This window comes from the organism of the source record quoted next, unplaced genomic scaffold (genome assembly GCF_019419815.1).
Source record: "Pyrus x bretschneideri cultivar Hongxiangsu unplaced genomic scaffold, Pyrus_bretschneideri_v1 Contig131, whole genome shotgun sequence".
Taxonomy (NCBI): Eukaryota; Viridiplantae; Streptophyta; class Magnoliopsida; order Rosales; family Rosaceae; genus Pyrus; species Pyrus x bretschneideri.
In genome coordinates this window covers 78,797-91,564 of record NW_025999426.1, presented here as the reverse complement: position 1 = coordinate 91,564, position 12,768 = coordinate 78,797, and positions in this window count along the sequence as shown.

Sequence of the window (12,768 nt, the reverse complement as noted above, 5' to 3'; positions counted from 1 at the left end):
CTCACCACAACTAAGTGATAATGATGTTTACTATTATTTATTTTTATTTGATGAGAATAAATTTTGAGAAATGTACAGTACATAAACATAAATTTCAAAATTAAATTCATTCAATAAAATTATAGAGAATTATAGTAAACATTACTACCAATTAAGGATGATGGGCAAAAATGTAGTTTGATAACTTAACGTGGATTTTTGTCCTGTCATTTTGCGGACGGATAGATGCGTTCCACGTCAATCCCCTGGTTCTTCTGTTTGTCCTTTTACTCCCCACTCATCATCTTGGGAGGGAACCCACTCGCAGTCCGCCACGTTGATGCTTTGGGGAAGTTAATCAGTTCACCTACTCCTTGATCGTTGGAGAAATTAATTCAAATAATAATTTTGTCAAAAGTAACGTTAGTGAAGAATAAATTTGTAGGCTATTATAAATTAATTGATGTGGGAAAGTATTATTGGCATTTTAAAATTTTTATTATACATTCTTTATAAATATATATATTTTTTTAAATATAGAAAGTTTGGAGTATAAAATGAAAATTTTGGAATGTCAGTAACAATTCTATGAATGTGCTATAAATAAAAAATAAACACGTTAATTAATATTTCAATAATAATTCATTAATTAATTTTTATGTTATTTTGCTTACAAATTTAATCTTTCTAGCATTCCTTCAAATATGTGAACAAAAATTTGATTAATTTTAGGTAATAAAAATTTGCAAATCCTCTTTTGAGCCAATTTGTTTCATTTTTTTTTTATCTAAATATTTGTTTGGTTTTACTTATTTTTTTAGAAGAATATTCAGTTTGACACGTGACCTTATTGGGCACATCCTTCCAGTTTGAATCAAATTTACTCGGCATATTGTCATTTGAAATTTTAAACCACTCTCTATTCTACTCTCTAAAGCACACTTAATTTCATACATTTAAGAAACTTTATCATTTTACGAACTGGCGTATTATTCTCAAGTTTGACTCGTATAATTGACATTAAGAATGAGTTTCACATTGATGGTAGGAAGAATTTTGCATTAGCTTGATGGCAGGAGAAATCTTGCATCAGCTTGATGGCAAGAGAGATCTTGCATCAGCTTATAAGTAAGTTGAGTTATTTTTCATATTATCAATTGGTTTTATGGTGAAACCTCAACTTTCTTAATGATATCACAGCATGTTGTTTCACGTGTAAAGCCAAACGGCCACACACACTTCAGGTCACTTTGTTGTGTTGTCCACATGTTAGGCTTAAAAATTCGCCACAGGTGACGGGGTGGAAGGACCTTGCATGGGCTTATAAGTAAATTAGATTTTTTTCCCATATAGACAATTGGTTTATGATGGAACCTTAACTTTTTTTCAAATGGCAATGACGTATTATATTTGATATCTTAATAGCAAGGTTCTAAAAGACGCTAGGTGCTAGTCGGGCGACGGGCTGGAGCCTAGCGCCTAGGTGGCTAGGTGGGGTATAGTCGGGTGGCTAGGAGGATTAGGCGGATTTAATTAAATCTATTTATATTTCGTGTAAACAAGTGTCTGTTTATACTTAAAATATATATAATTTCATTGTAAACTACAAAATGGAATGACATATATATATTATGAGCTATTGGAGCATAATGAAAGCATGAGGAACAAGTATATATATGTGTTCCCTTAAGTATTCAACAAGTCTCTTACAATTTATTGAAAAAATAAAATGTAAAATGAAAGTTATTTACTTTCTATTTAAGTGAGTCGCAACATAGGTTAGGAGGGTCTAAGCGGAGATTTTTAGAACATTGCTCAATAGTGGCTGACACTTTTTTTGTGGCTTATCCTAGTCCTCGATCCCTTAACACATGTTTACTTACTAGGAATTGAAATTGAAATCATTTTTATTCTTGGATTCTCTGTGTTTATTAAAATATAAGTACAGGGAACTATTTACTCTTAATTTTTCTTTGCGTTTACTTGCACATAAAAAATCGAAAGAAATGCTATTTTTTCTTAAAATTCATAATCAAATACTAAAAAAAATAAGGAATCAGATCGACTAGGCGGACCATTGTTCTAATTCTCTTTCCTTATTTCTCATATTTTAAGGGGTACATTACACTTTACCACCTCAGGTTTGAGGTTTATTGCAACCTTATACAACATCTTCAAAAAATTTTACTTTCATACCTCACGTACTATTTTATTTTAATATAATACATCCGTTACATTTTTCATTCATTGGTCTGATAAGAGTTGACCTGACTGCCAAATTTGTACCACGTGGCAAAATTTTTTTTTTTTATACATTAAAAATATTATAATAATTTACCCTATTAAAAAGTAAATAAAATATAAAACTGAAACCTAGAAACCCTTTCCCCCTGACCCACCTCCCTTTCCTCCACTCTCTTCACCTCCCCTCCCATCAAAAACTCACCCCATCCCACCCCACCCCCACCTCCCCTGTGACCCTAAAAAACCAAAATATGTGAGATCAAACAAAGCCAATTCAATTACAATGAAATTAAGGGACAATTAGTGAGGGCAGGGTGGTTGGGATAGAGTGCGGGAAGGTGTGCCGCTAGGAGAGCCGGTGGCCAACCTAGTAGCCAATAACATCGATCCTACTGGTGAGGAGCTCGGGCTTGTTAACGTATAACCAATTGCAGTACATGGAGACCATCTCTGTTAGTAGACTATCCACGCAGCTCTTTGAGACCTCCCTCCCCATCTTTCTCTCTCTCTCTCTAGGTCTCTGGGGAAGTGGGGGTGGGTGGAGGGTTGTGGGAGAGGTGGGGATGGGATGGGGTGGGTTTTTGGATAGGAGGGGAGGTGAAGAGAGTGGAAGATAGGGAGGTGGGTTGGGGGAATGGGTTTTTGGGTTTCATTTTATTTATTTATTTATTTTTAAATAGAGTAAATTATTATAATATTTTAAATGCATAAAAATAAATTATTTTTTTGTCTTGTGGCACAAATTTGGCAGCCACGTGGTACACATGTGGCAGTCACGTTAGCTTTTAAAGAACCAATGGATGGAAAATGTAACAGATGTATTATATTGAAATAAAAATGTACGTGAGGTATGAAAGTGAATTTTTTTGAAGATGTTGTATGAGGTTACAATAGACCTCAAACATGAAGTGATAAAGTGTAATTTACCATATTTTAAGCTTTCTGATTCATTCCTTTTAACATTTCAATTAAGTAATAATGGGAAGTTTGGAAAAATAACCAACATTTTGACCCCATACAGAATTATAACCACTCTTTAAATTTATGATAATTATAACCAAAAGCTAATACAAAAATACTAATAGACCCTCATTTAAAACGTGATTTTTCAATAAAACAAAAAAGCAAGCTACTAAAGCTGTTCCCCCATCTCCGATTGCTCCAAAGCCTCTACAGATCCCTTCCTCCCTAGTCAGTCGCCACCCACACCTTCCCCTCCATCCTTCACTTCCGCTATCTAACCAGCCATGATTGTTGATTGTTACATCAATTTTCATTTTCATAACTAATTTTAATTTTAATTGTAATTGCTCAGGTCCTCTGGACCCAATGCCTCATCAAAAGAATGGAGATGACGTCAGTTGGGTCTGACTTCAATGACTCAATGAGGTTTGAAATCAATACAATCTAAGACCACCGTCATGCTCAACCTCAACTCCTAACCATATCATTCTGGGTGAGAACTACCAATACAATCCCAACCATGCCTTTACGAATCTACATTCAAACCTCAGGCCACCAATTTTTCTATGATCCGGAGGAAATCTTAAGATTTCTATTAGATACAATCATACAACGACAACCATTTAAGGATATAAGGGTATACTAGTACTTTCATATCAACTTTTGGTAATAATTATCATAAATTTAATAAAATGTGACTATAATTCTATATGGGGTCAAACTTCAGGTTATTTTGCCAAATCACCCAGAAATGTCATTAAAGTTAAGGCTGGGTTCGGTTGGCAAACAGTGCCAAATTCTCTGTGCCACCTGCCAGTCACATATACATAATTACCGAAAATCAGTTATCGCTAGCCAACCCGTCTTCTTGCAGTTGCCAAAAATCAGTTTAGCCAAAATTATTGGCTGGTTCGGTTGGTAAATGGCATAATCGATGGTTTGCAAATAAGCTATAAAAACAACAGCTCAAGATGATGCACTGACTCGTAAACAGCAAACCACAAAAGAGAAAAAGAAGTTGCTGCTGCAATTTTTCGATTGATGATAAGTCAACATAATCATGACTTAACAAATTAAAATGGAAATCAATTCAAAACTTAATAAACCAACAACAATGTCAGCAAACATAATCCAAATAGTTATAAGTTCACAAACTCAAAAGTCCAACTAATATAATTGTCTAAATTCAATTGTAGCAACTAATGCATAAACAAAAAACTCAAAACTCAAAAGTATGGTTCTGGTTATAAGATCCCCTTATTATAATTCCAAAACAAATAACTTGTTTTGATAATGCAACATCATTGAAGTAGCAGCAAATGTATATGAAATCTTCCATGAATCAATATTTCGAAGCACTTGGAATTGATGTTCCTGCTTGAGATGTAGAACCATCAACTATTTCAATTCAAATGTTACATAAAAAAAAAGTTTGATTAGAATAAGAAGTAATATTGAATAATAAATTAAAAATATCAATAAACATTGGATTGAAGTACTATAATTAGAATTAGTAAAAATATAGCAATACTTACATTTTTCCAGTTCTTCACATGTCAAGCATGTAAAAAATACCTAAAATATCTAAATAGAAAATATATATGTGTATATATGTATTGGTAGGTATGGCATACCGTTATTATACAAAATCCAATACCAAAGCCATACCATTAATTGTCGGTTCGGTATAATGGCAATCGATTATGAAAAAATGCCAAAAATATACCATACCGATTATGATTTTGTTCACAATCAATCATTTTGGTCATTCCGTGAAAATTCTTCATAAAATAAGGATAAAATGACAAAAAATACCCTCAATTTTTGTCAAATCATTTTGGTCCAGACTGATGTGCCCCGCATACACCTGAGTGTGCTTCTTCCATGGCTTGATTGACTTCTTCCTCACCTAGGCATCTTAGAAGTACCCATTCAAAAGAGCGTCGGTAGAGTGTTCCTTTGTAGTAGAGGATGCGAGGTGCTCGTCGACGTATTTCAGAGCGGTGTCTAGGATCATCTAGAAGTTTTCCATGCTTCAAGTAGTCGATCAACGGCTGTCTCCACTCTTCAGCATCGACTGGCAGTACTGAGATGACATTTGCATCATCCAATATCATTTTAGTAACGAGCGGGATCACCCATCTTTGGCAAACTGGCACGTCTGCAGCTTCACCTTCTCCTAGTGTCATACTCGAAGCTAGGTCGGCGAGAGCGCCTGGCATTTGATTTTTTTTCCTTGGCATATGTTTTAGTGTCACGGCTTCAAACTTTTGTAGTAGTGGAGTTGCCAGTCGAAAATATGGGACGAGATCTTCTTTCCTTACCTCATATTCAGTTAAGAGTTGATTGATTATGAACTTGGAGTTGCCATATACCTCAAGGGCTATGATTTCCATGTTGATCGCCATTTGGAGCCCGATGATCAGTGCTTAGTACTCAGCAACGTTGTTGGAGCATAGTTCGCTTAGTTGGAAGGAATAGGGTAGTACTTGCCTTTGTGGCGACATGAATACTACTCCTGCACTCACTCCGTCTGTTCGTACGGATTCGTTGAAGAACATCGTCCATGTCGGGAAGATGTCGATGTAGAACACCTCCTCGTCGGGTAAGTCGCCTGAGATTTTCCAATCAGCTGGGATTGGATGATCTGCGAGGAAGTCTGTTAGCGCTTGTCCCTTGACGGCTTTATGATAGGAGCATATTTATGCTACTTAGTTATGTTGTTTCCTTGCATTTAGTTAGTTAATTACTACTTATTATAGTGTTTTAAGCTATTTTCATGTGTTTGTAGGTCCTAATGACAAAGTTGGCAAGAAAAGGCAATTTTGAGCCTTTTAGAGCAGTTTTGGGCTTATTATGGATAACTTATATATGGAGCAAGGTGGATGGACGAATTTGGAGTCAAAAGAGGCTAGGAACACGCTACAAATCTGAAAAAACAAGTTCAAGACAAAGAAGATAAGGAAAAAGCAAGAAATATGGAAACTTATCCTAAGAACCTTATCTTATCCAAACCTTATCCTATTTTATCCTAACCTAATCTTGTTCCACCTTAATTCCAGCTACAAGTGGACCTAAATACATGATTTCTAGAAGTCCTATCTGTTCTTAAAAGGGTGCCGCACCTTTCCTCTTTTATTCTTTCTAGAAGACCCAAAATCAGCCACAAAACACATAGTTTCTAGAAGGCCTAATTTCTGGCGAATTTTCCTAACCTTTTTCCTCTTGGATTCTGATTTGAATTGGCCCTTTTTCCTTGTGGATTTGGATTGTATAAGTCCATATCAGAAATTAATTGGGCTATGACTTATTTCCCAAGCCTTGTGCCGCACCTTAAGAGCCCTAATCCTTTGTTTCTGCTAAATTCTAACCCTAATTTTGATTTCCTAGGGTTTTGCCGTGCACTATATATATAAGCTTTGCCACACCCCTTACACACCCTATGCAGCCATTCATTCTTCCATTCATTGATTCACACACATCACCCATCATATATTCAGAAAACCACCCTCTACCACAATTTCACACCACACCATCCACCACACCTAGAGCCGTGCTTGCCATTTAAAACGTTGGATTGTTGGAGCGTTTCTAGCTGTATTCTATTCTTTGTTTTCAATGTTTAAATTTAATTATCTTTGTTTTTTTAACATAAGGAACTAAATTCGTTTTAGTTAAAGTGAATTCAAAGCCATGAACATATATGTGATATGAATTGATTTTATCCAATTATTGTTTCATAAATCATGAATGCAATTTACTTATCTGTTTGATTGATAACTTATTCTTGTATGTTGATTAAGGAGGCCTACTTAGTTTGCATGCATGAATTTGATGCTAGAATATAAGGGAGTTTCACGTAATAGTTATTCATTTATATTCACAAGTAGTAAAAGTCACTAGTCATGATTGTGTTAAGTAAATTCTAGGCAAGAGTATCATGCAGTTCATAGTTACGAATGCCTTGTCAATGCTTATGATTTTCAAAAAGCTTAATGATCTTTGATTGTATCTCTATTATGCTATTCATGTAGGGAACTTGATAAGAATAATTTGGTTGTCGATGCGTATTCCATCCAATTCAATGAAACTAGGAAAGTTAATTTGTGCTTTTCACAATTAATTTGGGGCATTGTCATTCATGGTTTAAAGGGATAATAACTGGAAATCAATTTGTGATTCATATGTGCATGTGTGGAGAAGGACCCTCTAACTAGCCTTTACCCATTCAATTCAACCAATTTAGTGTCTAATCTGTTTAGTTTTGCAATCTGCCTAGTTTAATTAATTTCGTCAAAATCAATCCCCTTTAATATTTTGTGTCTTAACTTAGTTAGAATCTGTTTAAATTTAGTTCTATTAGTGTTTAGAGTCAAGTCAAGGTCAAAATTCGTCCAAATAACCCATTAATTCTTATTTGTGTTGGTTTTGTCTCAATTCGTCATAATCTGTCCATATTGAGTCTTTTGAGTTTTTTTAGTTCAATTTTGGTCCGACTCACTTTTTAGGACCTGCTTTGAGTCAATTTAACTTAGTTTGTGTGTTTTGAGTTTATTTAGCTTGTTTTGAGTCATGAGATTCTAGTTTTCTATTTTTAAGCCTAGTTTTATGTTTTTGAGTCAGTTTTGAGTAGATTAGCATCCCTAGTTAATCCCCAGTTTAGAACAATCCCTACTTGCATATATACTACAATTGTCACAAATAGGATTTAATTTGTGTGTCAAGTTAATTTTCACATCACTTTAGCTGGGACGTAGATGATCTCGTATTTATTAAGAAGCAATGCCCATTTAGCTAGTCGCCCTGTCAAAACTAGTTTGGACATGACGTATTTGACCAGGTCAGCCTTAGCAACTAGGTGGTTGGTGTATGCATGCATGTAATGCATGAGCTTCAAGATGGCGAACACCAAGGCAAGGCACATCTTTTCTATTGGGGAGTAATTCAACTTAGCACCAGTGAGAGTTCGATTGAGGTAGTAAAGCGCTCATTCTTTCTGGGATTCATTTTCTTGTGCCAAGAGTGCTTCAATTGAACTTTCCTGAGTGGCGATGTATAATATGAGGTTTCAAACACCGTCAGTGACAAAGAACTCACCGAGACTCAAAAGAAATTGAAAGAGCATGGTTACGAAATTAACAACAACAAAGCTGGACTTGGCTTCACACCAAATGCACCCGTGAAGATTTCAAGCAAAGCGAAAAACGCTAGCACTCAACACATAAGTGTGAGCATTAAGCAAAATCAAGAGGAGCCTAAACCTCCCATTCGAGAGTCAGTCTTCGATAGGCTGAATCATTCAAAACCCAAAATTTCGGCACTTGATCGTATTGGTGGGTAAGACCGAACTTTCATGTTTAAACGGCTTAACACGCCAACACCCCAAAGCTTTGTTTTTGAAAGGTTGTCAAAACCTAAGAAACAAAACAGCAAGGCTAGCTCTCCTCTGCGATGATCGGCTTTGGAAAAACTTGAAGAAACCAAGAAACCTTTTAGAAAAAGGAAGACAACGCCAAAGGAAGAAAAACTTGATGGTCTAGCAGGAAAAGACGATGTTCGAAAGGGACCACTGAAGGTAAGAAGGCGCATCGTCGTCCACACTGGCAAATCTTCATGCCAACAAGCCCAAAAGGACGGCACTGAAGATGAAATCCCTAAGAAAGACATCACTTCTGGCTCTTTCGATTCAAAGTCTTCACCTCGACCATTGGGGGCATGCTCCAAGTCAGGCGAAGTTGAAGGATGGACTCATGTCACTCCAAAGAAATTGCGCATGAAGCCTATGTTGCATCCACAAATTCACCAGTCAGAAATGGGGCAAATAAGATTTCTTCAAACTCTAAAACAATGTGAAAGTGTTGAAGATGAGGAATTTTTGACACAAAGATAGTCCATCCCCATCACGACATGTGATCTCTTTTTCCTCCAATACTTATTCAAACACTCGACACACAGCTCATCGCCTACACAAGCCAAAAAGGACGGTAATGAAGAAGAGGTTCAAGACGCCTTCCACATCACAATCCAAGAAAACAAAGAAGACGAAATCCTCGAGGAAGATGTCACTGTTGCACCACCACAGCTCGAAGACGGGGGGCAAGCCACGATTGATGAGCTCAAGGAGCTCAACTTAGGAACGAAAGAGGAGCCTAAACCTATCTTCATAAGTGTGCTACTAAGTGCAAATGAGATAGAGGAATACTACCAACTGTTATTAGAGTACAAAGACGTCTATGCCTGGACATACAAGGAAATGCTTGACCCTATCATCGATGTGCATCGTCTTGTAGTCAAGCCTAGAACGCAACCGATAAAGCAAACTCAAAGACGCTATCGATCCGAGCTCATCCCACAAATTGAGGTTGAGATTGACAAGCTAATCAAAGCAGGCTTTATTCGAGAGGTGCAATACCCCAAGTGGATCTCTAACATTGCCATTGTCCTTAAGAAATCTGGACAAATATGTGTTTGCGTAGACTTTCGGGACCTCAATGATGCTTGCTCGAAGGACGAATTCCCTTTGCGAATCATGGAAATCATGGTGGACGCAACCACTGGCCACGAGGCACTATTATTCATGGAAAGCTCTTCTGGATACAATCAAATTCGTGTGGCTCTTGAAGATGATGAACTAACAGCCTTCCGCACTTTAAAAGGTATTTACTACTACAAGGTGATGCCCTTTGGTCTGAAGAACGCTGTAGCTACTTATCAACCCGCAATGCAGAAAATCTTCAATGACATGCTACACAAGAACGTAGAATGTTACGTAGACGATGTGGTGGTCAAGACAAAGAAAAGATCAGTTCACTTGAAGGATTTGCGAATAGTGTTCGAAAGGTTGCGAAAATACAACCTCAAGATGAACCCGTTAAAGTGTGCATTTGGCGTCACTTCTGGAAAGTTCCTCAGCTTCATTGTCAAGCACCATGGCATTGAAGTGGACCAATCAAAGATCAAGGCCATTCAAAACATGCCTGAGCCAAGAAACCTGCATGAGCTAAAAAGTCTACAAGGACGGCTAGTTTTCATTAAACGCTTTATCTTTAACCTTGCAGGGCGTTGTTAACCATTTAGCCACCTCATGAAGAAAGATGTTCCGTTCGTATGGGACGAAGCATGCCGCAATGCTTTTGAAAGCATAAAAAAGTATTTATCAAGTCCACCTGTCCTGGGGGCGCCTGTGACTGGGAAGCCGTTCATATTATACATCGCCGCTCATGAAAGTTCAGTTGGATCACTCTTGGCACAAGAAATTGAATCCCAGAAAGAATGAGCGCTTTACTACCTCAATCGAACTCTCACCAGTGCTGAGTTAAACTATTCCCCAATAGAAAAGATGCGCCTTGCCTTGGTGTTCGCCATCCAGAAGCTCAGGCATTACATGCATGCGTACACCATCCACCTAGTTGCTAAGGCTGACTAGGTCAAATACGTCATGTCCAAACCAGTTTTAACAAGGTGACTAGCTAAATAGGCATTGCTTCTCAATCAATACAAGATCATCTACGTCCTAGCTAAAGTCGTCAAGGGACAAGTGCTAGTAGACTTCCTCGCCGATCATCCAATCCCAGCTGATTGGAAAATCTCAGATGACTTACCCGACGAGGAGGTGTTCTACATCGACATCTTCCCGACATGGATGATATTCTTCGACGGATCCGCATGAGCAGACGGAGCGGGGGCAAGAGTAGTATTCATGTCGCCATAAAGGCAAGTACTACCATATTCCTTCCAACTAAGCGAACTATGCTCCAACAACGTTGCTGAGTACCAAGCATTGATCATCGGGCTTCAAATGGCGATCAACATGGAAATCACAGCCCTTGAGGCATATGGCGACTCCAAGCTTATAATCAATCAACTCTTAACTAAATATGAGGTGAAGAAAGATGATCTTGTCCCATATTTCCAACTGGCAACTCAACTACTACAAAAGTTTGAAGCCGTGACACTAGAACATGTGCCAAGAAAAGAAAATCAAATGGCAGACGCTTTCGCCAACCTTGCCTCAAGTATGACATTAGGAGAAGGTGAAGCTGCAGACGTGCCAGTTTACCAAAGATGGGTGATCCCACTCATTATTGAAATCATATTGGATGATGCAAATGTTATCTCAGTATTGCCAGTCGATGCTGAAGAGTGGAGACAGCCGTTGATCGACTACTTGGAGCATGGAAAACTTCCAGATGATCCTAAACACCGCTCTGAAATACGTCAACGAGCACCTTGCTTCCTCTACTACAAAGAAACACTCTATTGACGTTCTTTTGAAGGGGTACTTCTAAGATGCCTAGGTGAGGAAGACGTCAATCAAGCCATGGAAGAAGCACACTCAGGTGTATACGGGGCATCAGTCTGGACCAAATCTGCATTTCCAGCTCAAAAGAATGGGTTATTATTGGCCAAGCATGGTGAAGGATTGCCTAGAACACGCCAAAAGGTGCCAAGCCTGCCAATTCCACGCCAACTTCATACATCAACCGCCTAAACAATTACACCATACAACTGCTTCATGGCCATTCGACGCATGGGGATTGGACGTTGTAAGACCAATTACGCCAAAGTTATCTGCAAGAAAAGCTTACATCATAGCAGCAATAGATTACTTCTCCAAGTGGGTTGAAGCCATACCCCTAAAGGAAGTTAAGAAGGAAGCTGTCGTCCGTTTCATCACAGAGCATATCATCCATCGATATAGTGTACCTCGCTACACTATCACTAACAACGGAAAACAATTCTCCAATCGACTCGTTGACGAGCTCTACGAGAAATACAAATTCAAGCAGCTTAAGTCTTCCATGTATGATAGGAGCATATTTATACGACTTAATTGGCTTGTTCTCGTGCATTTACGTTGTGTTTCTTTAGTTATTTTAGTCCTTTATGCCATTTTCGTGTGTTTCTAGGTTCATATGGCTAAGGAAGCAAAAATGTGCATTTTGGAGCATTTTGGAGCAAAATTGGGCTTGGAATGGATAGCTTACGTTTGGAGCAAAAGGAATGGACGAAATTGAAGAGGATTCCTAATCAAATGAGTTACATCATTTCCTAAACTAAGTAATAAAGCCTTAGGATATTTTCTGCCCAAAATTCCCACCATAGCTGCACCCACATGCTCTCCCATCATCATTCCACACCTCCATTGCAGCCACCAACCAACCTAGCTGTCACCCACATGCTCTCCCATCATCATTCCTTCTTTAATCCATTCAGCCACATGCTTTCCCATGTGATTATTCAGCCACATCCATGCACTCTTCATGATGGCAGCCACATTCTCTCCCTAGCTGTCATATTCCTTCTTTAATCATTCATCCACCTATAAATAAACATCCATTGCAGCCACAAACCATTCATTTCATTCACCATTCACGCCAGAAATTCATCCCCTCTCTATAACACATCCATACTTCACCATTCTTCATATTTTCTGCCCAAAAATAAGCCTTGAAGTCCCATACATCCATCCCTATCCTAAACACATCATTCTACACCATCCATAACCCCCAAAACCTATCCTTAGACCTTGTGCCGCAACAAAGAGGAGGAGAAGGGCCTAAACGTTCATACAATTCAAGT